This window comes from Lissotriton vulgaris (assembly GCF_964263255.1).
Source record: "Lissotriton vulgaris chromosome 7 unlocalized genomic scaffold, aLisVul1.2 SUPER_7_unloc_1, whole genome shotgun sequence".
Classification (NCBI taxonomy): Eukaryota; Metazoa; Chordata; class Amphibia; order Caudata; family Salamandridae; genus Lissotriton; species Lissotriton vulgaris.
Genome location: NW_028240614.1, coordinates 1453161 through 1480925, shown reverse-complemented (window position 1 = coordinate 1480925; position 27765 = coordinate 1453161). Strand labels below are relative to the sequence as shown.

The 27765-nt window shown below is 47.0% G+C and overlaps 1 protein-coding gene and 1 pseudogene across 1 annotated transcript in view; both read right to left on the bottom strand.

The window, feature by feature from the left end:
* Window positions 1-27765, bottom strand: part of LOC147672974 (sulfotransferase 6B1-like) — a 263082-nt gene that overhangs the window by 162614 nt on the left and 72703 nt on the right. The gene's annotated exons all lie outside the window — the stretch shown is intronic.
* Window positions 65-26288, bottom strand: LOC147672975 (TSC22 domain family protein 1-like; annotated as a pseudogene).

Sequence of the window (27765 nt, the reverse complement as noted above, 5' to 3'; positions counted from 1 at the left end):
CATTTAAAGGCCTGATGATGAACCGGACAAGTTGAACTTGTATTTATTAGTTTGTCAAACAAAGTTATTGACGGACATCCTGGAAGTTAGGAAATGCATGGACAGTCGAATTTGTATCTGTCAGCTCCTTAATCAGGAAGTTATTCATGGACATCCTGAAAATTAACAAATACATTGTAAATTAACGGACATCCTGAGAGCTAAGAACTGCAATGTCATGACCAATCAGAGAAAGGGAACCGACAAGTGCTGAAACATTTGAGGGTAGAGAGCCAGCAAATACAGTATAAATATCAGATCAAAATTGGGGTTTATTGACACAGAAGCTGATCGCAGAAAGATGCTGTTTGCACTGCAGCTGTTTACAGAGATTCAAGGCTCACTGATAACCCCTGTAGGTTGGAGATCGTAACGGGACACTTGCCTGGATAAGAGTTGCGCCCGAGGAGGCCTGGGTTAGTAAGTATAGATGGGGTTTAGTGCTGGGTAGGAAGGTTTTAGTGTAGAAATCTTTTGAATTAAATGCATGTTTTAACTATGGTTCTCTAATCTTTTTCATGAAGAATTTCTCTTTCAGTTACATGACCAAAGATTGATTGAGCTTTTTATTTAGAGAATAATGGAATTAATGTGAACCTGAATTTTCTCTTCGTGTCTTTCATTAAACAGTTTTCTTGCTCAGTGAGAATTAATAATAACAGCATAGATGCTAATTTTCTTTTATGCAAAGTAATTACATAAAATCTTTTAAATGATTTCAGGTGTTTGTGATTCTTTTAGAGTCAAGTAATTTTTCAAATCAATGTATTGTTGTAGTGAGGTTAAGCTGGTCTTGAAAATCACCATCAACTTACTCAACTAATTGGTCCATCGACCTAATTGGCGGGGTACATTGATGCATAGATTAGTTTAGTAAAATTATTGAGGAAAACAAATGTTGGTGTTCAAATCTGTGCTTAAAAGGTATCCTGTCATAGGAGAGAATTTACTCAACACATTTTATATATATATTTGCAAGGGTCTGGGGTAAAGTGTGTGTGTGTGACTAGGTGTGTTGTACTTCGGTGTTATGGGCCCCACCGGAGTGACCTGGACCCTGGGTTGGCGATATTTCTGGGTGAGCGCTGCATCACCATGTGAGGGACAAGGTTTGCCCCGCAACATTTGTGATTTCTGGCTGTGTCGCTGCAAACTTTGGTGTTTTGAAATGCAACCAACATTCCATATGCTTTTAGGTGGCCAATGATAGAGCGCTTTTCTTCATGCAAATTCTGGTGCAAATCCAGGTTTAAGAAGCAATCTTTGATGCCTGTTTAGTTTTTCATGAGGTTAAGCATCAGAATCAATACAGTTCAATACTGTGAAGCAAATTAGGATACAAAAGCAAGACAGAGTGTTATTTTTAAACTATGAAGGTTTATTAAATGAATAGCAAAGGTACAACTTCATATGCTCAAATCAGTTACAAATCAGTAATCAATGGCTTTATAAGTCAATATGTACCTCAAAGAAATTCAGAATCATTGAAGCAAAATGAACTATTCTAAAGTTGTCTCAAAATAAAGTCAAGGAAAAGGAGTTCTACCAAAGAGTACCCTGCACCCTGCCCTAGCCAGGTAAATGTCAGGGTAGTTCTAGACAGAAGACAGGACAATGAGGTTCTGCTGCAAATCCTCTGAAAGGCACGAGAAAGGCATCTGGGAAAGTGTCTGAACTATCACCTACGCAACATTAAATCACACAATTCTAACACTTGATACATGTACACATGATTCCCTCACAAACGAACAATCAGTTTAAGCTACTACACATTGAGGTCACTCAGTGCAAACAATGCTGATAGCCACTATACTTTATACATCTGCAATTGTTAAATGTTGGCGGACCAGCATCCCCAGTGTGTAGGGGGGCACTTTTATTCATCACTGAGAGTAGGGGGGAGTGCCCCAGGGAGTTGAATGGTGTGGGCATTGGAAGAAGGAGAGGGGGCTGCCCGTGGCCTCTGTAGGGGCCACCCTAAAAGGGCGGCCCTTAAGTGCCATTTGGGCACTAACACACCCCTCACTAGTGGTTGGACTCCAGTTAGGAGTCCTCTCGCAGTGGCATTGTATACCTTTGTATGGAATAAACCTGCAGCAATATTTTCCCATTACAAAAATTGTCTTGTGTATTTATTTATTCACGCCTGCTCAGACTGTGGGTGGGGGAAGTTGTTAATAATGGCACTATGAGAGGAGCTCTCTGCCCCCGGCCTATTGCGTTCAATGGGGCGCTAGGGGGGGTGTAGTCCCTGTAAATGCACATAGAGGGGTGCAGGAAAAATGGCAGAGGCCCATGGTGCAGAGAGGGGTCGATACGTGTATGTGTCCGAGGGGGAGGGTGTAAGTGTGAGAGGGTTGGGGGGAGGAGTAGGAAAGATGGAGGATTAAAGACTGGGGAGAAGGAGATTGTAGGTGTGGAGGGATAGACGAGTGATATGAGAAAGAGAAGGGTGCAGGAGCTAGAGAGGGGAAAAAGGAGGGAGGGGGAAGGGGGAAGAGGAGACCACTGGAAGGGAGGGAGGGTAGGGGAAGAAAGGGGATGCAGGGTGGAGGGGAGACGGGGTATCGCAAGGAGAATGATTGGCCTAGGTCAAGGCCTCACAGCATCTCGCCAAGAAGGGCCGTCATGGTCTGCAGGTGTATGGGCCTCTTCAGTCGGGAATTGAGGGGTGCAGGTGGGGCACATTTTGGGGATTGTCTAGTAAGGAGGGTGCCATGTCTGCCTGAACATCTGCGATTGGTCCTGCAGGTTGTAGATAACACGTTCGCACGTCACTGTCTGCATCATTGCCATGGTCCAGTCTCCCTGCAATGGGGTGTGGGGGACCTCCATTGGCAGTCAGCGCTCTATGGAGGAAGGGGCCCGCCGGGGGGGTGAGGAGATCCGGTGAGTTCCCGTCGTCATGCAGGAGGGTCAAGGAGGGGGTGAGGGGGGAGACACAGTATCATGGATGCCCCCAGGGTATTCCCAACGGCCGTCCAAAAGGGTTGGATCGAGGGGCATTCGTAAAGGATGTGAGTAATATCGCGGCGGGGGCAGTGGATCTCCAGCAGTGTGCGCGAGGTAGGAACCCTGCCCTGTGCAGTCTCACTGGGGTCCAGTGCAGTCTCACTGGGGTCCAGTGCATTCATCGAGCGCCTTGAAGACGCAGAACATTAAGTGTGTCTTACTGGCTCCCTTGTCCAGCGCTTCCAGGATGTCAGCCCAATTGTCCTCCTCGAGTGTGACCTGTAAGCAGGCCTCAATTTGATGTGGGGGTTGGGAAGGAGGGGCTTTGAGAAAAGGTGATGTGTGAGTGTGCTGCAGATACCCGATATCACTCCCTTATGGTGACCTCAGATGGCGAGATAGGTCACCACACGGTGAGGTCTGCAGGGACCACGGGCGTGGACACAAGCAGCACCTCAGGGAGTGTTTCAGCTGCAGCTGGCCCCAGGCCTGTTGTAGTTGGAGACTGAATTCCACCCTCAGGCACTCCAATGGTTTAAGATTCTCGTTGCCCAGGGCCTTGTCCAGGTTGTACATGCCAGCCTGTATCCCCTGGTCCCAGCGGAGTGCCCTTTCATTGATGCACAGGCAATCACTGCCCTGTAAGGGTGCCTTGTCATGCAGGTATGGGTCCACACCAAACAGAGTGTGTGCAACCTGCCATGCCCTTTGTGTGGAATTCAACACTGGCTGTGTAGGGCCCCCAAAGAAGCGATGAACCATGAGTTTGGCCGCTGTCTGATGGGCCATGAAGAGCCCCATACAAAGGGATGAATCTGTAGAGCTGCCAAAGGCACCGTCACAGGTCGCATGCCCAATGTGTATGTGAAGCGCGGCACTGCTTGTACTCCGCCCCACAGGGAGAGCCCCAAGTGTGACCATTTCTTGTAGTCCAGCTTCATTTGCGCAACAAGGGAATCTAAGTTGTCTGTGATCATCCCGTCTAGCCCCCTATTGACCACAATCCTGAGGCATTAGAGGCATTGGGACTTCCAGCAGAAAGGGTATCCAGGAATATCCGCTTCGTGGTACAGGTTGAGAGCGGGAGGGCCTTACTCTTGTCCCAGTTTACCCTTCATGGGCAGTGCTGCAAAGCCGTCAATAACCTCCAGTAGGGACGGTAAGGAGCAGCATAGGTCCGTCAGGGTGAGCAGGACGTCATCCGTGCAGAGATAGATCTTGGCCCACGACCCATTAGGGGTATTCTCGTAATGTGGGATGATTGGCGTATGGTGGCTGCTAAGGGTTCGATAGCCATGAGGAACAGGAGGGGGAGAGCAGACACCCCTAGCGTGTACCCCACTGAATCTGGAGGGGAGCTTATAACAATCCCTGAGTTGACCTAGGCCATTGGACAGTCCCCGAGCAGGTGCACCTTGGTAATGAATTGGTACCCAAGGCCAAACCTTTTCAAGGTTGCAAAGAGGTATCCCCATTCGATGCGATCAATGCTTTCCATCATCAAGGGAGAGGGCCAACGCATCGACAGGTATGTCTTTGGCCGCCCAGAGGGTGCAGGCGTGGGTGCGGAGATGGTTCCTGGAGGAACGTCCCGTGACAAAGCCCACCTGCGTGGGGAGTATCAGAAGGGGAATGACTCTGCTGAGGCGCTCTGCCAGAATGCTGGCGAGGATTTTGAGGTCTCCATTCAGCAGGGATATGAATGAGTGGGGTCTGCAAGAGAAGGATGGCTCAGCAACTGATGTCGCAATTGTTGATCAGAGGATAGAGAGGGTAAAGTAGAAATTCAGTTTATTCCTTGATCACCAGTACAGAGCCACCCTAGTGCACCTCGCAGCTCAGTCCCCCAACAGTTCACTGGAAATTTGTAAAACAACTGCTCCCCCAATTACACCATAGAGTGTTCACTTAGATAATTCCAAGGTATGGTGGCCTAGGTGGACAAAACATGGCTACTTACTGAAAGGAACATTGACAATCTCTGTACTGAAGGTACTAGAGAAGCCTGCAGGGATGGGCTTATGTACAGTCAGGCTACAACAGCCCTCTGCACAATCTAAAGCCCTGGCCTCTGACAGCAGATTTACCTCTGCCTTAGAAAAGTATGACGGTATGGGGCTTACTACAACAGAGGCATCCCTTAATCAATCAATCAACCAATCAATCAATCAATCAATCTATCTATCAGTACTTGTAAAGTACAGCTTATCACCCGCGTGGGGATCCAGGCACTGGGTTGCTGGGTTTACTCCAAGGGCCAGGTCTTGAGTCTCTTCCTGAAGTCCGTCAGCGAGGGTGCTGTTAGGAGGTGGAGGGGGAGGGCTTTCCAGGACTTGACTGCGAGGTGGGAAAAGTAACTCTGCTCCTATTTTTCTACTAAATAAACATGAAATAAACCAGCGAGAGGACCAGGATTGCACAGAGAGTCAGCATAGAGCTGATAACTCCACACTTGAAGCCCATTCTCTCAGCAGAGTGCCGAACCTCCATCTCTCATCGGACTATCCCAGCACTCTGACGGAGACAGCACCTGGGTCTCTCCATACTCACACTTCATTGCTATTACTTTTCTTACTGGTATTGCTTTCAGTTCGGCATTGAATCTGATTTTTACTTACTGAACTTAAGCTAAGCACAAGCCCTCCCAAGTCCTTTAGCCAACCCCACCCCCCCCAGCACACCCACTGAATAGGGACACCAAAGGAAGCTTGTGCAGAGGGTCTGGTCCCCAGGCCTTGGTGCCAAGCCTCAGAAGCAACTGGCCAATGCAAATGTCAAGATGTTGGCCAAGATCTGAGAAGGGTACTGCATGAACTTGTCACATGGACCTCTGCATGCTCTTAAAAAAGAAACTGAAATGTTTCATTATTTTTAAATAATGCATTCCATTTTCGTTTAACGAAAACGGGCAGCATTTTAAACAAGCATTTACAATGCAATGGTTTCGGCATTATTAAAGGTAGAGCTATTGGCATTGTTCATGACTTTTTTTGTGTTTTTTTTTTAAAATCATAAATAGCATTGTTATTTACATTACCAATAGCTTAATTGTTAAATAAATGGCATTGTCATGTACAAAGCCAATAGCTTAATCGCTCGCATATGCATGACCTATTGCATTTACACCCACACAGAGCCACACACATACACAGCCACCCACACAGTCATTCACACAGAGCCACCCACACACACAGACAGAGCCACCCACACACAGACAGAGCCACCCACACACAGACAGAGCCACCTACAAAAAAAGCTATCCACACAGAGCCCCCCACTCACACAGAGCCCCCCACTCACGGCGAGAGCCAGGGGAGGAGGGTGGAAGGAAGGGAGAGAACCCAAGATGAGAGCCGGCGCGAAGAGGGAGAGCAAGCAGAGGTGGAGGAAAGCAGCACCAGCGAAGGGAAAGAGCACCGCGAGAAGAAGGGGAGGCAGTTCATGTCTAGGGAGGGCAGACAAGTGATGGAGGAGAAGGAACAGACAGGCGGAAGGAGGGTGATTCGAGAGGCAACAGAGAGGGATTGGAAAGAACTGAGACGTGAGAGACGAGACGAAGACGGGCAGAGGCGACCAGACCAGTCGGAGAAAGAATAGAGAAAGGTGGCTTATCTGTAAAATTGCCATTCATTTTAGAAGCGTCGTTAATTATTATGCAAACTTGTAAATGATGTCGATTTTTATGATAAACTGAGAATATATGCTTTTTATGTTTATAGTGTTTAATAAACTGATGATAAACTATTATTTTGATAAACAGTAGATCAGCGGGAGCAAGCAAGAGCCGAGAACTGCGGGGGTAGAGAGCCGGAAGTGGGTTCTAGGTCATGGAATGGAGAGATAGCAGAGGTGTGGAGAACAAGAACAGATTGAGAGTGAGTGTGAGAGTGTGAGAGTGTGAGAGAGTGAGAGAGTGAGAGCAGGAGAAGAAAAGAAGTAGGCGAAAGAGGGAGCAAGGAAAGTGCAAAAGCGGGGGGGGCAGTGAGCAGAGGGGGGGGGGGCAGTGAGCAGAGAGGGAGAGGGACAGGTCTGACCGGAAAAGAGAGGGCAGACAGAGACAGAAGAGGGGGAGTTGATGGCAGCAGCAAAGAGGGGAGGGGGAAGGGAAGGCTTGAGGGATGGGTACAGGGCATAAGGAGGGACATGAGAAAGCGAAGGGGAGATGGAAGGGGCGAGGGTACAGACAGAGCAGAATATATAGAGGGGGTGGAGGCGAGTTTAGGAGAAAGAACGAAGATAGGACTGAAGAGAGGGAAAGAACAGAGGGGTGCGAGGGAGAAGAAACAGCAGCGACACCAGGAGAGAGGAATACATCCAGGGGAGCAGGGAGAGGATAAGAGTGTGGAGAAGCGAGATCAGAGGGATGGAAGATGGGGGAGAGGGCTGGGGACAAGTAGAGAACAGGGGAACTCCAGAAACCGGAGGTGAGGAGGGATGCGTGCACTCTGAGGAGAGAGGGCAGAGGGAGCACGTGGAGGCGAAGGGAGAAATCTGAAAGAGGGCGAAAGAGCGGGCGCTGTGATGAGATATGCGGGGAATGAGATTTTGATATCAATTTATGATCAATTTAATAACTTATCTCATTCATCTGTTTTGGACCGCTAGTATCTGTCATTGAGTAAAAGACAACCCCTGTATAGGTTTAGACAAACCCCATTAACGGACGCCACTCGGAAGAACCACTTACAACTGATAAAGTTTGAAAGTTTTATATAAAAACCAAAGTTAAATGCAAATACAATCCTCTCGGGATCAAAGTATACAAAAGAATACAATATCAATTCCACATTCAGCAAGTTAAAGCTTCGATGTGAAGTGGTTCCTTGGCGTCGTCTACAGAAAGAGAAAAATATCACGTTAAATCTGTCCCTACTCTATGCTATGTGACATCCCTACTTCGTTAGTTCCTTCCCTAAAAAGGTGTCAGCAGTTTGACTTTCAAAGAAGTTCAAACTCTCTTAGCCTCTAAAGGTAACTTAAGTCTAAGAAGCAGTACCCTTTCTGCCGACCCATCCGCTCTTCTTAAGGGTCCTCGGCCTACTGCTCTCTTGCGCTCTGATCTCTCTCAGCGCATCTGCTCAAGGCATCTACCCTTGCCTTCGCTCTGAGCAATTCGTCTCGCTGTTCCTAATCTCCAATTGCTATCTTCACCCCGGGGTGCTGTCCCTAAAATACACAATCACAATGTAGGTGGAACGCCCCTTGACGCCCACCACGGACTTTCCCCGATGATGTCAGCTTCTGGCTTCTTCCATTGCTTCATCTCTTTCGTCGTCCGTTAAGTTGACCTTTCTTCCTTAGATGTCATCTTCATCTTCTTATTGGCAACTTCAATTGACACTTTCAGATCAGAAATCATATGAACTTAAACAAGACTTTAACTTACAACTGCTATTCTTTGACCTTCTAGGTCCTGTGAATGGTCATTCAAAACAAGTTTCAAATTCTAAGCGCTTCTCATCACGTTCAGGCCATAAACCTCGTCCAGCGTTGTCACCTTAAATCTAACAAGTGCTAGACTTCTTGGCTCTCACGTCCACATCAAGCTATTTACGACTCCTGTAAGTCCGCTAAATTATATACATAGGACTGTGTTCCTGCTAACCCATGGTCAGTCAGGTTAGAATCACAAATGACCTAAACCTTTCTAGCATTTTCACAAAAAGCCTTCTACACAGTATAACCTTTAACACACATTTATATATTCGTATTTAGCGAAAGTCTTGATTATACTTGAATACATTTTACATAGAATATAACTACGTAGAGTATAACTTTATATGCTTATTCGTTACATCGTCGTATGTATACTTCCTGCGTACTTCTCCACGTTACATTTCTCGCCACTTCTCCGTTTAAAGTTTCACACGTACATGAATTCTACTTTGCACGTTCTACATTTCGTAAGCATTTCTACATCATTTCTATATCAGCCTACTACATATACGGGCCTTCTAAATCTAACACATGTTCTAAAGTGAATACAGTTACATTTCCTAGATTACTTTGGATTATATCGGTTATCTATATGCTATAAGTGTCACGTCACATTACGATATACGTTTCATTCCTACGTTATACAATGTGCTTGTAAATATGCCCTATACATATTTTTCATTCAAATTTGCGCTCTCTCAGTCCCCCCTTTGATGACTTCTAGGAGTCATCACTAAATGCAATTTGAATAACATCTCTAAACAGAACTAGTTACAATATTCCCTCTTTTCATCGTCTCGAGAGCTCTTAAGCTTTTATACTGTTGATCTTGTAAAGCAGCTAATCTCCTTTCTTGCTCTCTCATAGTTCGTTGTAACCGGTTCAACCTATACCATTTATACAATTTTACTAAACCTAACAATGTGATTATACAAATTAATACTATCAATACAGGCTTTATTATGTACCATACTATGCTTTTCCCAAGGTTGGAAAACCAACTCCCAACCTTTCCTACTCCATGACCAACCTTTTCCCAAACATTTATTTTTGATAAATCTTCGATCTCTTGATGAATCTGTGTAATGTTCCGTATGACTTTCTCAAGTGTTTTTGAATTATCAGGAATATAAGTACAACATTCCTGGACCTTCAAAGCCTTACAAACTCCGCCTTCTTTTGCTAGCAGTACATCTAAAGCAAGTCGGTTCTGAAGAACCATTGCTCTAATCGACTGCATCTCACCTTCTACCAACATTAATGATCTTGCAGTACTTGCAGATAATCTATCCACAACTGTAGCCAGTCTCCTGATCTTAACGTCGTTAAGTATTAAACCTAACATCGGAAACATCGCTCCAAATACATCTCCTACTACTTCTGCATCTCCTACTTCCCTTTTCGCTCTCCCCGAAGCCTTTCCTTCTATTATCGCTACATCTTTTGCATGATATATTTTGGGGAAGACAATTGCCAAGTAACACGAACCATACCAATTGTCAGGTAGTTTTACATAGGCATTTCTTCCACATACAAAATACACATTCGGAATAGCTTGCATTCCTTTCATAAAATCTTTCGTATAGTACTCTAAACGAAAAGCATGTTCGCAATTCACTTCACCTACAAATACACTCTCATAATATGTCTTGCTTCGAGTTAAACATAACTTTCCTTTCTGCGTTCTATCCAATGCTATTGGACCATTGCTACCTTTCTTTTTATGTGCTTTCTCTTCTTCGGTCCAATCCGTTTTCCATTGTCCTGACATTTTTAGAATCTTCTGCCTTCTGTATCTATCATCTACTTGTCCAATGAACTTCTTCTCTACCTCTGATACTTTGCAAGTCAAATTATTTCTGCGTGCATATGATGTATCTAGTGTATCCCAAGGAAGAAAGAATTTAGCCAGTCTATCCTCCTTTTTGTAATAGTCCCACTTATTCATCTGCTTATAATTCGGAACTTCAGGCAGTACCGAATCATAATTTGAAAAGTAGTACTCAAATCCTTCCCTACCATAAAATATACTGAGCAGTAAACTACATGTTATCCCATAAGTCAATGGGAGATGATGATATCTAATGCCTTCGTCTACAGAAGCCGGCAATTGCATACAAACGTAGCAATCTTTGGCCTCCATGGCATCGATATACTCGTACAATAGTTTAGCATATGCATTTGACCTAAAGTTTCCCTGTGACTCGTCTACGTGTAATCTACGAGCTTCATCTGCCAATAACGCCTTTTCACGTATAACATTGCTCTCCTCCCTTTTCCCCACAAGAGCAGGTCTCAAAGTCGTCATAGGCTGTACATTTGCTGTTTCTTTATCTGTTTCATGTCCTATTATGTATGATATTGTCACTACTGTAATTATGAGAAATATTACTATTGCTATAAGTGTACCTACTATACATCTAGCTTTTCGGTTTGGGTTGCCGTTCTCCATGTTATCAAAACAGCGTAGTTCCTTCTTTTGCGAAAAGTTTTTCCTTTCCAGTCTTTATTTGCTCTATTTGCTTTCCCAATCTGTAAAGTGCTTTTTATCAACAAAGTCTCTTTTTCGCACAATGTCTTTCCTCTTGTAACAACGGACAACCCTAACCCTTCTCCGTCCACTAAATGTAATCCCTAATTTTATTCTTCTTTCCACTCGGTGCTAGGTTATCTTCTTCTTTATAGCTTATACACAAAAGTCTCTTATGCATCAACAATTATTCTCGCACCTGCAGCTTTCACGACAATTTCCAATAATTCAAAACGAATGACTTTTTCTTCTTCTTCTGATATTTGCTGACCAAATGTTGGAAATTGTAACCTATTTAGCACTAGATCTTGAATTTGACTCAAATATGGGGGTATGGGAAGTGTGAAAGTCAGTAATCCCTCAGTCTCGAGTCCAGGCGTCAACATCCATATCTCCACTGCCACAAATGGATCGTGATCGATTACTTTCACTTTCTTCACTCTCCCAGATTTCTGTCCCCAAGACATCTGCTAGATAAGTCCACTCTGGGGTGGCGTACCTTCTGCAGGGCACACGTACCCTTCTCGATCTCCTTGGACTTTCAGTTCCTGAGTCTGTAGTTTCCTCCTCCTGGTCTGATTCCTCTGCAATCGGAACAAGAGTTCTTTCTTGCTTTTCTTCTGAGCTTGGCCTTTTCTTTCTCTCCGGCCAACTGGCTTCGTCTCTCTTTGTCCTTCTGCTCCTGGTTCTTGGACCAGTCCCTTGGTCACTCTCAGTTTGTTCGATCTCTGTATCGGACTCCCAATTACTTTCTTCTTCTGAGGCGACTTCGGTCCCACTGGTGTCTTGACCTTCGTCGTCCTGTTCCGTCTCAATCCCAGCCTCTTCGCTCACCTCCACAGCTTGGCTTTCCCCCTCTATGGCTTCTCCTCTTCCCGCTGGATTCTCATCCGAGAGAGGAGCTGTTTCTTCTAGAGGTGTTGGCACTCTTCGGGTGTGTGAGGCATGTATCCAGTTTGGCAGACCTCCACACTTTACTGCGGTATTCGTCACAAGTATAACTTGAAACGGTCCTCTCCAGCGCACGTCTAAGCAGTTCTTCCTGACATGCTTCTTCACCAGGACCCAGTCTCCCGGACTCAAGTCATGGCACAAGTCTTGTGCTGATGGAACCTCTGCAGCCTGGACCTGGAGGGACACAGAATTAACGGCATCAGATAGTCCCTTACAGTAGTCCAAGATCAAATCGTCTGTGATGTTCACTAGTGCTGCAGTCGGAACCGACGGCAATCTCATAGCTCTCCCCATTAGCACTTCATGCGGAGAGAGGCCTGTTCTTCTATCAGGTGTGCTACGCATGCTCATGAGAACCACTGGAAGTGCGTCTGGCCAACTCAGGGATGTTGCTGAACAAACTTTGGCAAGTCTGGACTTGATTGTGCTGTTGATTTGCTCCACAATCCCTGAAGCTTCTGGTCGATAGCTGCAGTGTAACTTCTGATCGATACTCAAAGCTGAACATAGCATCTTTACTATTTCGCTGTTAAAATGAGTTCCTCTGTCCGATTCCAAAGAGGATGGCACCCCAAACCTCGGTATTAACTCTCTAAGTAACAATTTTGCTACTGTAAGTGTATCGCACCTACGTGTAGGGTAAGCCTCAACCCATCTAGAAAATATGCAAACAATCACTAAAACGTATCTGAGTCTGTTGCATTTAGGCATTTCTATAAAATCAAGCTGCATCCTATTGAAAGGCCCCCCAGACCTCCCAATGTGACTCAATGTAACTGGTGTCCTCTTTCCCACATTTAGTTGCTGACAGATCGTACATCGCTGACACACAGCTTCTGCCGCTACTCTAAATTTGGGATTAAACCACGTTTGTCTGAATACTCTCACCATAGCATCTCTTCCTATGTGTGCTGATCCATGCAATTTCCTTGCCATTGGACTAATAAGTTCATTTGGTAAAACTGCTCTCCCATCTGCAGATATCCAGAAATTCATCTCACTTCTAGAACAACCAGCTGTTTCCCAACTCTTTTTCTCATCATCTGGTGCATTTTCCTGAACACTTCTCAATTCATCCCACGTATCTACAGTATCTAACAACATGGTCAATTCAGTTCTTTCTTGGATTCCCCCCACTTTTATATCAGTGTGAGAATATCCCTGTTCTGCGCAATAACGCGCTACTTCATCCGCGTAGCGGTTTCCTAGTGACACAAAGTCAACATTCTTTGTATGCGCAGCGCATTTAACCACTGCTATAGCTGTTGGACCTTGTAATGCTTCTAACAAAAGTCTCACGAATTCTCCATTCCTAATGGGAGAACCCGAGGAGGTCATGTAACCTCTTTGAGACCATAACTGCCCGTAATCGTGAACTACCCCGAAACCATACTGGCTATCGGTGTATATGGTGACTCGAAGTTTGTCGCCCGCTAAGCAAGCACGAGTCAAAGCAACAATTTCAGCTACCTGAGCGGAGTGTACTCCTTCCAGGCAAGCGGCTTCTATAACTCTTGTAATTGTGCAAACTGCATAAGCTGCTCTCAGCTGACCGACATTGTCTCTTACACATGAACCATCAACAAAGAAAATTTCATCGGGGTCAGTCAATGGCTCATCTACAATATCGGGTCTCGGTTTGGTGCATAGTTCAGTCACATCGAGGCAGTCATGATCTGTACAATTTTCATCATCCACCTCATTCGGAAGTGGCATCAAAGTTGCAGGATTCAAGACGGAGCATCTTTTTAGGGTCACATTCTCGGCAGCCAGTATGACTTGCTCGTAGCGTGTGAGCCTGCTATTTGTCAGATGCTGAGTCTTAGTCCTGGTCATTAACAATTCTACAGAATGTGGTACATACACCTCTAACTGATGACCCATGACTACGCTCTCAGATCGTTCAATGCTGACACCCGTTGCAGCTACGGATTTGAGACATCCGGGCAACGCTGCGGCTACTGGATCTAATGTAGCCGAGAAATACGCCACTGGTCTACGCGCATCTCCGTGGATCTGAGCTAAAACTGCTAAAGCGCATCCCTCTCTTTCGCAGCAGTAAAACAAAAATGGTTTCGTGTAATCAGGCATTCCTAAAGCCGGGGCACGACATAAGTCCTCCCTCAGCTGCAAAAACGCCATCAAACAATCTTTGTCCCATGGTACCGGATCACTTACTCCTTTATGCGTCAGTTGTAATAAAGGTTTTGCCTTCAGCGAAAAGTTAGCTATCCACTGCCGACAATAACCGACCATGCCTAGAAACATCCTGACTTCTCTTTGTGTTGTAGGCGCGTTCATTTTCATGATCGCCTCTATTCTGTCTGGAGACACCTTCCGCTTTCCCTTTTCAATCCTATGACCCAAGTATTGCACCTCAGTCTTACAATATTGCAATTTACTTGGAGACACCTTGTGTCCGTTCTCGGCCAAGTGATTTAACAAGGTTATGGTGTCTTCTCTGCAAGCTTCCTCAGTTTCTGACGCAACTAGGAGGTCGTCTATGTACTGGACTAGAACCGAATTCTTGGGCAGTACTAGACTTTCAAGGTTTCGTTTTAATAACTGGTTAAAGATCGATGGGCTTTCTGTATACCCCTGAGGGATACGACACCATGTTAAGACGCGATCTTCCAGCTTAAAAGCGAAAAGATACTGGCTCTCTTCATCTAAAGGTATCGAAAAGAAAGCCTGGCACAAATCTATCACTGTAAACCATTCAGCTTGGAACGGTATCTGAAATAATATCACTGATGGATTCGGTACCACTGGACAACATGAGACAACAATGTTATTAATCTTCCGAAGATCCTGCACTATTCTGTATTTTCCACTAGGCTTCTGCAAACCCATAATCGGGGAGTTACATGGACTTCCCACGATCTCCTTCAGTATTCCCTGTTTAATCATGTATTCGATCACAGGCTTTATTCCCGCAATCGTCTCTGGAGTCAACTTGTATTGTGGGGTTCTTGGATACTCAGCATTGGGTCTTACCAAGATTTTTACTGGTTCTACTCCTTTTATCAGTCCTATTTCTTCTCCAGTAAAATCCCACACCTCAGCTGACACTTTCTCCCTCAAATCCTGTGGAAGTTCTTCCACTGTTAAGGTAGGATATAGTTCCACGCACTCTTGCGAATTTACAACCTTGAAATCAGCGTCCTCATCATTCGTCTGTACTTCTACTCCTTCAGGTGTGCAATGTATTGTGCAATTCAGTTTGCACAATAGATCTCTTCCTAGCAAACACACAGGGCTAGAATCACAGATCACAAACTGATGTTCGTCACTGTAATTCCCTATCTTCACTGACACTGGTTCGGTCAGAGGATTAGTCATCCTCTTGTTTGCGACTCCTACCACCTGAATCGTCTCTCCCGAGATTGGCAAACCTGGGACTACCGCTGATCTCAACGTAGATCGAGTAGCACCCGTATCCACCAAAAAGGTTGTAGGACATCCAGCCACTTCAGCCTCTACGTATGGTCCTCTCTGATCTACTTCCAGGGCGGCTCCTAGAGTACAGTCTTCCTCCCTGCTTACTCGTTGCCCTGTAAGAGGATCAACGTAGTAGCATTCCTCTCCTCCTACAAACAATGGCATCTGTCTATAGGTTTTCCCTCCGTTTGTGATGCGAGGCGGTTGAGGAAACGGGGCTCGAGGAGTCTGAGTCCCCCCTTTGATAAACTTTCCCTTTGGGGCTACGGCTCCCTTAACCACGTTATTCTGTACCTCTTCCTCCTCTTGTTCTAATTCCCCTGTCTCGACATTGTAAGGACACTCGCGTCGCCAATGTCCCACTTCGTTACACTGATGACATCTAGTTGTCTTTTTCAGTGTCGAAATATCCATTCTCGGTCTCGGTCTTTCTTCCTCATCTCTGCTCTGATTATTCTGTTTCTTTGCTTGCGCTCCTGTTCCCTGTTGCCGTTGTCCACCCTTTCCAGCTGCTTGCATTTGTACCAGCATTAACTTCTCCTTGAGTTTCTTCGTTTTCGAATCTATCTCATCGCTACAGTACCTTGCATACCTCAGAATTTCGTCTAAAGGTTTGTTCTGCCAACAGATCAAATGCTGTTGTATCATTAGGCTTATGTCTGGTCTTAATCCTAAAACAAACTTCGACACAAACTGTCCTATGTCCTTAGGATCCATTACGTCTAACCCACTGTACTGCTTGAATGCTTTCAGCAATCGCTCATAAAACTCATGGACTGTTTCCTTCGGCTCCTGAGTAGTTCGATCTATCTTAACCCAGTCTATATCGTGCACTGGCACTTTCTCTTTCAGCCATGTTATGACTCTTTCGTATTTCTCCATGACTCTGACTGATGGACCATTCGTCCGGGTATCTCTCGGAGGCTCACAAGTAGGCCATTCAACACTAAGCTTGCATGCCGTCCACAAATCTCCGGGTACTACGATATCGAACAATGTGTTCAAATCGATCCACAGCACCTTAGAGATCTTTACGAACCTCTCTACCTGCTTGTACCACTCAACGGGATTTTCTCTAAGCTTTGGGAAGGAATTGGTAAATGCCGCCAAATCCCCCCTACTCCAGGGTACGTGAACATAGTTTCCGTTCGCGATTTCTCGCAAAGGGAATGCTTCCATTCGCATTAGGTCTGTATCCGGGGACCTTGTAAGTGAACTCCTTCTTACGGATCCCTTCTTAGACCATCTTTCCTCCCATCTATCCAGATCTCTCCATATTCTAATACTCTGAATCAATTCCCTTATGTGTACCTTCAGCGCGATCGTTCTACGCTCATCCAGATCCTGATCCGAGCAAGTTAGCCTATGGTTACCCTGTAAAGCTTTAGTTCGTGATAGGTCTATCATATATCTATTTGCTAAATTCGATAAATTTTCATGAGCTGACCTCGCTCTCCGAGTAACATCCTTGGATAAAAACAATATTTCATCTGGTGCGTACAATTCTAATCTCTCTATTTTCACTGTGCCGTCAATTATTTCATCTAGGTCTGACTTTAAACTCATTACATCGAGCCGTTTTGCTTTTATTTCAGCTCTCAGTATGTCAGTCCTAGGAGGTTCGTTCATACCCCTCTCACCTCCACTATGCGCCCTACGCCTGAACACAGGTGAGTTATGAGGAGTTTTCCTTCCATCTCTTTGTTCCCACCTCTCTAGATCCCAAGCCTTTCCATCTTCCCGTGGGGTGTGGTGGAACATTACTCCATCCCCCATCCCTACACTGCGCCTTTTTGGCTCGGTTTCTCCAGATACGAGATAGGATCCACCGTTCTGTTCAAAATCGCTGTAATTCGCTTGCTGTCTGGTGTCGCTCAGTAACCGATAAGGTCCTTCATGGCTCCCCATGCTCCCGCGATCTCGATCCTGATCACCAGAAGTATGGCGAGACGTTTCGCGACTCCCTACGTTGTCATGACTTTGTCTACTATCGCCGGATGCATGTCGAGACGCTTCGCGACTCTCCATGTTTCCGTGATTCCAATGTTGCACTGTTTCACCCGGGGTATGGTGAGTGCATCTGAAAGTATTACGGTACTCCTGCGTCCTTTGTTCTCCTTCACTAAAGGTGACGCGAGGCACTTCGCCACACCCTGTACTCCTGTCGTCGCACATTTGCCTATTGCCGCTAATAGTAGGACAATTAATTCCTCTGCTTTCTTGACTCCCTCTCTCCCACTCCGGGCTGCTCTCGCCAGCTCCACAATGAGAGAGAACCCGGTTATCTTGGTCTCTCCACTCAGCTCCTGTTTCTACACTTTTATTCCTAATCTCCTCGGCAGTATCCCAATCCTTCAGGTATTCCCTTAATTCCTTAAAGGTCTTCGGTTTTGGTCCCCTTAAGTCCATTGGCCCTCTTTGACGCCCTTGTTCTACCCAGGGACCTGTTGCCGCATCTAATGGGGTACTCCGACTCATCGGTGCTAATATCTGTCTCTGAGGATTCATCATGGTATCTCTATTCTCCATCTCTACCCTTTCCCTGTCCCATCGTGCCTGTTCCTCCTGCTGGACCCCTTCTGGGTTGTAGATTGACACAATAGGGCCTATGGTAACCGGTACTTGTAGAGCATCTGGCATTTGGTAAGACCTTACATGTTGCGTTTCTGGCATTTTCTGGACCACGAATCTTCCCACTACTCTTTGTTCGGAACTAGATTGAGGTACCTCCTCCTCTTTTTTGGCATCCCACTCTGATACTGGGATCGATTTATATTCTCCCCATCTAGCTCCGTCCTCTTGTGGTAATATAGGACTTGCGGCCCCTCCGCTGTACGGAGGTGGTCTATCTGTCAATAGCCTCTCTATCAAATCCTCTTCTGTCTCGCTTTCCTCCTCTTCTTCTAGAGGTTTCCTCTCTCCCGTAACTTCTAGCATCGGGTACAGTTTATCCGCTTCTATCTTTTGCACTCTCCATTTCTTAGCTTCCTCATCCCATTTGGCATCTTGTACCGCCTTTACTGATCGTCTCACTCTTTCTTGGCGCCTCTTTACGCTCTTTTCGTGTGCTGTTCTAAACCATACACTAAGTGCTTCGAACTGTGTTGGCCTCGGTAGAGGTCTTGTTGCAAGCATTACCGCTTTTAGTTCGTTCAACACATCTAGCTTAAACGTTCCGAATCTCGGAAACGCCAGTTCCTTACTCCCTTCAGTCAGCTTATTCCACTCGGAGATCCATAATATCGAGTGCAAGCCTACATTCACTGCCATATAATAAGCTGGTGTGCCTTCTGGTGGAGCTTCTTCTCCGGCATATAAGTTTCTTCTATTTCTCCTAAAGAGTGCTCTTAAACTCTTAAAACACTTCATTTTCGATGTTTTACAATTTTCCTCTTTACTCTTCCTTGTTTACGTCCCGATGACAACCAACAACCAATCCCTACGCGGCTCTTGCTAATCGGCCTATCTCAGTGCGACTCTTCGCTGACGTCTGACAAACTAACCAATCTCAGCGCGGTTCTATGCTGACGTCACTCGTTCCCTCTTGCAGCAATTCTCCTTCTTTCTCAATTTGTCTCACGATTTCGTATGCGTTTTCATTCATACACTGAAAAATGACTACTTCCGTCCAAGCGATCACTTTTCTCTGACTGTACGGCCACAGTCTAACTGTAATTGTCACCTCAACTGACGAAACGTCTTCCCTCTTACGGTCAGACGATCGCCTCACTGATAGGTTACTTACACGCAGTAAACGTACGACCAGCGTCCGTTACTCATTCACTCACTCATACGCTCCCCCTATCATCGGTCTGTCGGGAAATCAATGGTACCTCATGACCCCCTTTCAATGGTAGACAAATTACTCTGGGTGTTCGATACACCCGAACCACTTAAGTCCTCTGGACATAAGATTTCATCCGGTTGCGCGCGCTCACAACCTTCCCTCAATCACACTACAGGCATTCAACTCCGCTTGACATTACAACACAGGAACAACAAAAAACACCGCAATCTTACAACGCATGACCCTTATACTCACTCTCGACCGACTCTGCTGCTTTTCTCTCGTCGCACCGTCAGCACCGTCTTCGGCTGCAATTCTTCTTCTGGTCGTCGATGACTAGGGACCTTGGGGTAAACTAAACCTGGCCTAGGTCGTCTTCCTCAAGAAGATAACCATCATTTCTCTGCTACCAACTGCGGGGAATGAGATTTTGATATCAATTTATGATCAATTTAATAACTTATCTCATTCATCTGTTTTGGACCGCTAGTATCTGTCATTGAGTAAAAGACAACCCCTGTATAGGTTTAGACAAACCCCATTAACGGACGCCACTCGGAAGAACCACTTACAACTGATAAAGTTTGAAAGTTTTATATAAAAACCAAAGTTAAATGCAAATACAATCCTCTCGGGATCAAAGTATACAAAAGAATACAATATCAATTCCACATTCAGCAAGTTAAAGCTTCGATGTGAAGTGGTTCCTTGGCGTCGTCTACAGAAAGAGAAAAATATCACGTTAAATCTGTCCCTACTCTATGCTATGTGACATCCCTACTTCGTTAGTTCCTTCCCTAAAAAGGTGTCAGCAGTTTGACTTTCAAAGAAGTTCAAACTCTCTTAGCCTCTAAAGGTAACTTAAGTCTAAGAAGCAGTACCCTTTCTGCCTACCCATCCGCTCTTCTTAAGGGTCCTCGGCCTACTGCTCTCTTGCGCTCTGATCTCTCTCAGCGCATCTGCTCAAGGCATCTACCCTTGCCTTCGCTCTGAGCAATTCGTCTCGCTGTTCCTAATCTCCAATTGCTATCTTCACCCCGGGGTGCTGTCCCTAAAATACACAATCACAATGTAGGTGGAACGCCCCTTGACGCCCACCACGGACTTTCCCCGATGATGTCAGCTTCTGGCTTCTTCCATTGCTTCATCTCTTTCGTCGTCCGTTAAGTTGACCTTTCTTCCTTAGATGTCATCTTCATCTTCTTATTGGCAACTTCAATTGACACTTTCAGATCAGAAATCATATGAACTTAAACAAGACTTTAACTTACAACTGCTATTCTTTGACCTTCTAGGTCCTGTGAATGGTCATTCAAAACAAGTTTCAAATTCTAAGCGCTTCTCATCACGTTCAGGCCATAAACCTCGTCCAGCGTTGTCACCTTAAATCTAACAAGTGCTAGACTTCTTGGCTCTCACGTCCACATCAAGCTATTTACGACTCCTGTAAGTCCGCTAAATTATATACATCGGACTGTGTTCCTGCTAACCCTTGGTCAGTCAGGTTAGAATCACAAATGACCTAAACCTTTCTAGCATTTTCACAAAAAGCCTTCTACACAGTATAACCTTTAACACACATTTATATATTCGTATTTAGCGAAAGTCTTGATTATACTTGAATACATTTTACATAGAATATAACTACGTAGAGTATAACTTTATATGCTTATTCGTTACATCGTCGTATGTATACTTCCTGCGTACTTCTCCACGTTACATTTCTCGCCACTTCTCCGTTTAAAGTTTCACACGTACATGAATTCTACTTTGCACGTTCTACATTTCGTAAGCATTTCTACATCATTTCTATATCAGCCTACTACATATACGGGCCTTCTAAATCTAACACATGTTCTAAAGTGAATACAGTTACATTTCCTAGATTACTTTGGATTATATAGGTTATCTATATGCTATAAGTGTCACGTCACATTACGATATACGTTTCATTCCTACGTTATACAATGTGCTTGTAAATATGCCCTATACATATTTTTCATTCAAATTTGCGCTCTCTCAGATATGAGGGGTGGAGGTGAGGGTGAGGGGGTGGGGGGCAGAGAGGAGCGGATGAGGAGACAAAGTACCGGTCTGAGTTCATGAATGAGAGCTGGGCTGGTGGGGAACTGGAGGTACGCCTTGTAGAAAATACATTGATTCATATCCTGGATAGAAATGAATAACTAGGAAAAAGTTCAGGAGAAAAAACAGACTCATGAGCAAACAACAGGCAGCTGTACCCTACCATCTCAGACACTCTTGACCCTGCTTGAAATACCTGGAATTCGTCGAAGAGAAATTGCACTTTACTTCTGGAAGTTTGTGTCGCATCACAAACACACAGTAGTACCTAGCAGTTACGGAAACGTGTGCTTTAAGACACACAGTTTCTAAAAGCAGTTTAAATGGAGTTAAGGACATCCAAAAAGTGCCGTCCAAAGTTAACCGATGTATAAATCTTTTTTAACATAGTAGTATTAAATTAGGGTTCAGATCTACAAAATTAAAAACCATGATGCATAGCAAGATGCACAGCAAGATGCACAATTCCCCCCAATACTGTAAGCACAAAACAGAAGGCACAAAAGGTGAGTACTAGAGAGTGTTTTCGAAGTCACAGGACACGCCATCACTGAGTCAACCAAATTGTGAAAGGGTAGAGGGTACACCAAGGCCATCACATGACCTTACCTGTCAACCTCGCCATCGACCAGAGGTAAGGACTTCAAGGGAAGAAGCCGGACCCGCTAGACTGCCACCCCTCCCTTCCAAAGAAGTTGAACCACCTATTCCTGAAATGCCTTCAGCGATGATGGACTGCGGCAAACCGGCCACCGAGTGCTCCATGAGACGCCTTGCATCTGGGATCTGATTTGCCACTGACTGGATGAGCGAGGGCGCAAAGATTTGAGCAGAACTTAAGAGGTATCTGGTGTGGTATGTGCTGAGACACCGGTACACTGGCAGGATAGTGAGCAACACCCTGAACCCTGTTGTGTACAGTGGGGGGTGTACAGTGGGGGGCTGGGACATGACAGGTGCGGGGCCCAGACCAGCAGAAACTGTCAAGCTGATCTGGCTAACAGCGGCTGAGGCAGGGGCAATTGGGCCGACAGCCGGGATCTGCGGATTATTCATTCCTTGAAGCACGGGTTCCAATCCTTGAGCCTGGGGTTTTGCGGGAACGGGGGCCTTCTGCGCTGCCATGACCAGTTACTGAGGAAGGCTCCGCGGGCCCATCGGCACCCCCTGGGGCTGCAGCGGCTGCAGGAGAGGTGCAGTCAGAGTGGGGGCACTCTGCTGCATGACGGAGGGCATTCCTTGGTTAATAGCTGCTGGTGCTCGCTGCGCCGTGGAGGGCAGGTTCAAGTGCTGACCCACTGCCACATTATGACTGGACTGCGACGCAGTGGGCAGATTTAAGGATTGACCCACGCTGTGACTGACAGGCGTTACAAGGGGGAGATTTATTTGCTGGGGCACATTCTGACTGGTGACCACTGACGTGGGCATCATCGTGGGTGCATGTGCAGCAGTCATAGCAGAGGCCGTGGATTGTGCTTGTGCGGCTGTGGATTGCATGTGTGCCGAAAGATTATGCCCGGTAGCCCTGGCCCTACCAAGGTCTGCAGCTTATGAGGGTGCTGCAAGTAATCAGCCACGCTCCCTGTAACAGTAGTCTGAGTAGCCGGCATGGCGATGAGGGCGGAGGGAATCTGCTGCTGGGCTGCATAGTGGAGCTGCTGGGGCAGAGTCTGTACAGGCTGTGAATAGGGGGGTTGTTGGTGCACTGAAGGCACGGCCCCCATACTATGACCAGCCGAAGGGTTCAATGGAGGTTGGTAGCCCGGCTTTTGCTGTCCACAGCCGCATTCAGGCGGGTGCGATTGTGCTGGCAAGGTGGCACTCTGAGCCCCAGGCTCCGAGTACCCCTGCTGCAGACCGGGGCCTGCGCACTCCGTATAGTGGCTCAGAGTGCTGCTGGCCGAGCTCTCGCTGGTGCTTTCCCTCTCCTCGGCCGCCTGCCTGACACTCTCCACCACCCTGTGAGGGGCCTCCACAGGCTGCTCCCGCTCGTAGTACTCGGTGCAAGTCCAGCGGCCCTTGCGGAAGGGCTAAGAGCTAGAGTCCAGTTTCACCACCCGGAACCGTGATGCGGCCGCCGCCGTGTCGGGAGCTGCGGGGGGAGGGGGCTGAGTTTGCGGCTGCCCCACGGCTGACCCCAGTGCGGCGGCCGCCACCGCCGCCTGTGCCACCTGTGCGATGGAGCCCCCGGAGGCCGATGGGGGGGCTACGTGCACAGCTCCAGGGAGGTTGTTCATCATGTTCACTGCAGCCATGCCCCTGGGCAGGCCAGCGGCAGGAGGCTGCAGGGGCTCGGGGTGCAGGGGCCCGGCAATGCCATTTATGAGCAGCGGATGAGGCTGAGGAGGGGGCAGGCCGGGCAGGCGCGGCTGGTTTGGGGGACAGCGCCCTGCAAGTGCTGCAGCTGCTCCTCGTCGGCGCGCTCGTCACCGGACAACTCCGGCGCCACTTTCTGTTGGGAGTCCTCGCTGCACGGCTGAGGGAATCCCGCCTGCTCCTCATCAGCTCGATGCTCCAGCTGCTGTTGAGCGGCACTCAGGATGCCTGAACGAAGGCGCCGCGGCCTGGATTACGCCGTGCACCTTCCATGATTGCCGCAGAGGATTAGGCTCCCGCACACCAGGAAGTGAACGCGGACGCTTGGGTGCGGTCTGCTCTGTCGGTGGCCGGTTACTAAAGGTTTCCTGGCGCTACAGCCGGATGTCAAAAACGGGCAGCGTAAGAGCCTGGGGAAAAGAAACCCAAAAAACACCTAAATATTAACTTGGGACTGCTGTCCGAGCAGACCAGCCATACAAAGAAGAAGTACTTGTCCGTCACAAAACGCAACGTGACATTGCAGGCGGTGGTGCTTGTGAGTCGGAAGCCCGTGGCGCAGTTAATTTTCTCGCAGGTGGCAGCAGTTGGAGGAGAGCAGAGGAAGCGGCAGCTGTTCGTATCAGCTGAGAAAACTTTGACAAGAGAGGAGATCTCCACGACCACGTTTCTCCGAGGCAGAAAGGCCTCGGAGTAACCACTGCCATTTTCGTGATTGGGGGGCGTGTTTTCGTTCTCTCCTCTTCCCATTGGCTGTAAGGTAAAATTCCAGCCAATGGGAAGAGGAGAGGGCGTGACTTAAAAAAAGACACGGAAACTCCCCCGAATCGCGTCAAGGCGGGCCCTGAACTCAGTGACGCTCCTCTCCTCCAATGGCTGGCCAGCATTTACGAGGCCAGCCAATGGAGAAGAGGGGCGTGTTCAGGCCCCCTATACTACTAACAAAAGATTTTGGCTCCGCCTACCCACTGCTTACGCAGTGGGACGGTAGCCGAAACCTAAAAAACTGCTTTATTAAAAAAGCAGTCACAGACATGGTGGTCTGCTGACCTCAGCAGGCCACCATCCCTGTGAGTGCTGGCCATTCCCAATGGTTTCCAAAAGGCAAACTGCCTCATGAATATGTAATGAGGCAGGTCCTTTACAACCCATTTGGGATTTGCAAACAGTGTTTCAGACACTGCTGTACATCAGTGAATTGTGAGTCGCAAAAAAATGCAAGTTGCGAGTTGCAAACACTGAGGGTCACACATCTGTCCCGAAGTGATGAACTAGACTCCAGCACATCAATTTGTCTTTTTTGCTTCCAGACCATGCTCGTTTTTGCCCCTGCATCGTTCATACCAGTGTTTCAGTTGAGGCCAACAATCGTCCGCACTAGATGCTGTTTGCTGTACTCATACAGCTCCCCCGAATCTAGCTAAGGATGGCAAGCTACATTTTTACAATTTCAAATTCTTTGACAATTACAGAGCATTTTAAAGTTGTCAATGTTACATTTACCTTTGTTATGTATGCAATCTTTATTAATGTGCTAATATTTTTTAATTTTGGAAACAGTCGCTGCTCCCCTCAGACAGAGTTGCAGCTCCCCAGGGGATCACGGACCTCAGGTTAAGAACTGCTGGTTGTGAGGTATGATAAGAAAATCTGTGTCTGGACTGGAGGCGAGGATTATGCTTTTCAATCTGTATGGCAAAACTTTATACAGCCAATAAAAACATTAAAAAAACGTTTTGTTAATATCGAAGTTAGTAATATCGTTAGTCAAAATATCGTTTGTTAATAATATCGAAATTTATTTTTGGTGTTCTGTATTTTAGAATATGTGTTAAAAGTATAGTTTATTTTTCTAATGTATGTTTAAAATGTCTAGAAGTAATGAATTTTATGTTTAGTAAGTTTTGCGTAAATTAATTATTGAATAATGATAATTAATAGTTTTGTATTTAATAACTGTGGAACGGACCCTGCCCCTACCTCTATTGGGCGGTGGCTCAGTACCGATTCTTTGGGCTCCATTGATGGTCCCACCGCGTCCCTGGCAACCCGGCATACTCCCCTTTCTCTTTCCATGCAGGAATCGAGTACGAGTGACGACAACCCGGAAGCAACTACCGCTGACCCCGGAAGTCCCGCCTACGATCCTGGACAGGAACACGGAAAAGGACGCCGCAGAGAAGGAACAGAGTTCTTGACGGCGGACTCGTGGCAGGAGACAGCAAACCAAGAACTGGAGGCGGTGGACGGAGATAGCGGAGGCCAAGGAGAAGTGAAGACCGGAGGCGAGGAGGAAGAGATCTGGAGCGAGGACTGGTGGAGTCCCCAGGAGGTGGCTGGAGAGCGGCCGCAACTCGGAGAAGAGTTGCGGCGGGGCATGTGAGTACCCTGTCTCCTGAACTGCAGGTCGACTTGTATCATAGTGTATATAAGAAATCCCCTCACTGTATAGCACTCCTAGGAGCACTGTATATACGCACACTTCCCGAGCCACTGTATATAGAGAATACCGCCACCGGAACCCTCACTACTTTCACCCTTTTCCTTTCCCGCTTGTATCCCCTTCCGTCTTCGACCCTTCCGAACCCTCCTCACTCTCCCCTCTGTCCCATCACAAACCGGGTGTTGGTGTCATCGGTCAGTACTCAACGTCGAGCACTAAACTGCCCTATTTTGTCTCTCTTTAACTCCGAGGGCCACCGGATCCTCAAGTCGGAGAGAAGAAGACGTACCACGCCAGCTCATCGCGGATCACTCCTCCCTGACGACTACCTTCCAGGACCTTCCCTCTCCAATCCTTTGGTGCCTTTCCCTCTGCAAACTCTATATCTGTGTGTGTTAATAAAAACAGCTAAAGACATAGCTCACTACATACGGCCTCCACGCCTGTTATTCCGGTCCGCCCATACCCAAAGCCCACAGGTGGTGTCAGAAGTGGGATACACCGGAAGCATGGAGGCTGCAGTAAAGAAACTGGCCGAATCCCAGGAGCAGATGGGAAAGCTCATGGAACAATTCCTAAAGACTGCCGAAGAGGATCGTGGGCAATTACACGATGTCCTGAAGGGTCAAGGTACGGCCCAAGACCAGGCCCTAGGAAAACTCACTGACGTGTTGGGACAACGGAGGCCCGTTACTTCCCTTCCGTCGGTGGTGCTTCAAAAGTATGTTCCAGGCGAAGACCCGGACTTTTTCTTTACAAATTTTGAACGCCTGGCACACGCTGCTGCTTGGCCAGCCGACCGCTGGGGTCACTATTTGGGTCCTTTGCTTACTGGGGAGTTACAGGCGGCCTACCAGCAGGCCAACGTCCAGGTGCAGACCCCGTATGCTGATATAAAGGCATGCATTCTGGAGCGGCTAGGAATCGACGACGAAACTTATAGGATACGCCTCAGACAAGTGAAGGAAGGGCCACAAGAAAACCCCAGAGCTCTTTCCTTCCGTATCCAGGATTTGGCTAATCGTTGGTTGAAACCCGCCACCTCCTCCAAGGACGATATTTTGGCTAAAATTTATCTGGAGCAATTTTTGGCTTCCTTGCATCCCTCCAAGCAGAAGTGGGTACGCCAACACGCCCGCCTAACGCTAGATACGGCCGTGGAAATAGCCAGCGCTTTCAATCGTGCCCAGGAGACTCAGAGGATAAAGGAGGAGCACCCAGCCCGAGGTCATCACCCCAATCACATCCGAGCCCAAAGACCTCCACTACCTAGAAAACCAGAACCAACTCCCCTATTTCCTTACCCCGTCCTACCACGACCACCGAACTCCGGACCCCAATGCTACCATTGTGGGGGTTATGGGCACATCGCCCGAGTTTGTCCCCAGAGAGAGGAACCCATGGAGGTGGGGCTGGTTAGGAATCTGGTATGTGACACCCCGGAGAGGGAACCCCCTCGTTTTCACTGTCCGGTGAGAATAGACGGTCAACCATTACGCGCTCTGGCTGATTCCGGTTGCCGGCAAAGTGTGTTGCGCCCTCAGGAACTACCCACTCGCATAGGACCTGTGACCGGTACAGTTGCCATCCAGTGCGTACACGGCGACACCAAGACTTATCCCACTGCTAGGGTGCGGGTACAACATCACGCAGACCAAGGAAGCCTTCTGAATGTAGGCTTAGTACCCAATTTACCAGAACAAATCATACTGGGCAGTGATTATAGCGGACTACCTCATCTCCTCCAGAAAACAACTGATTCCCTTGAGAAGTGGTGGG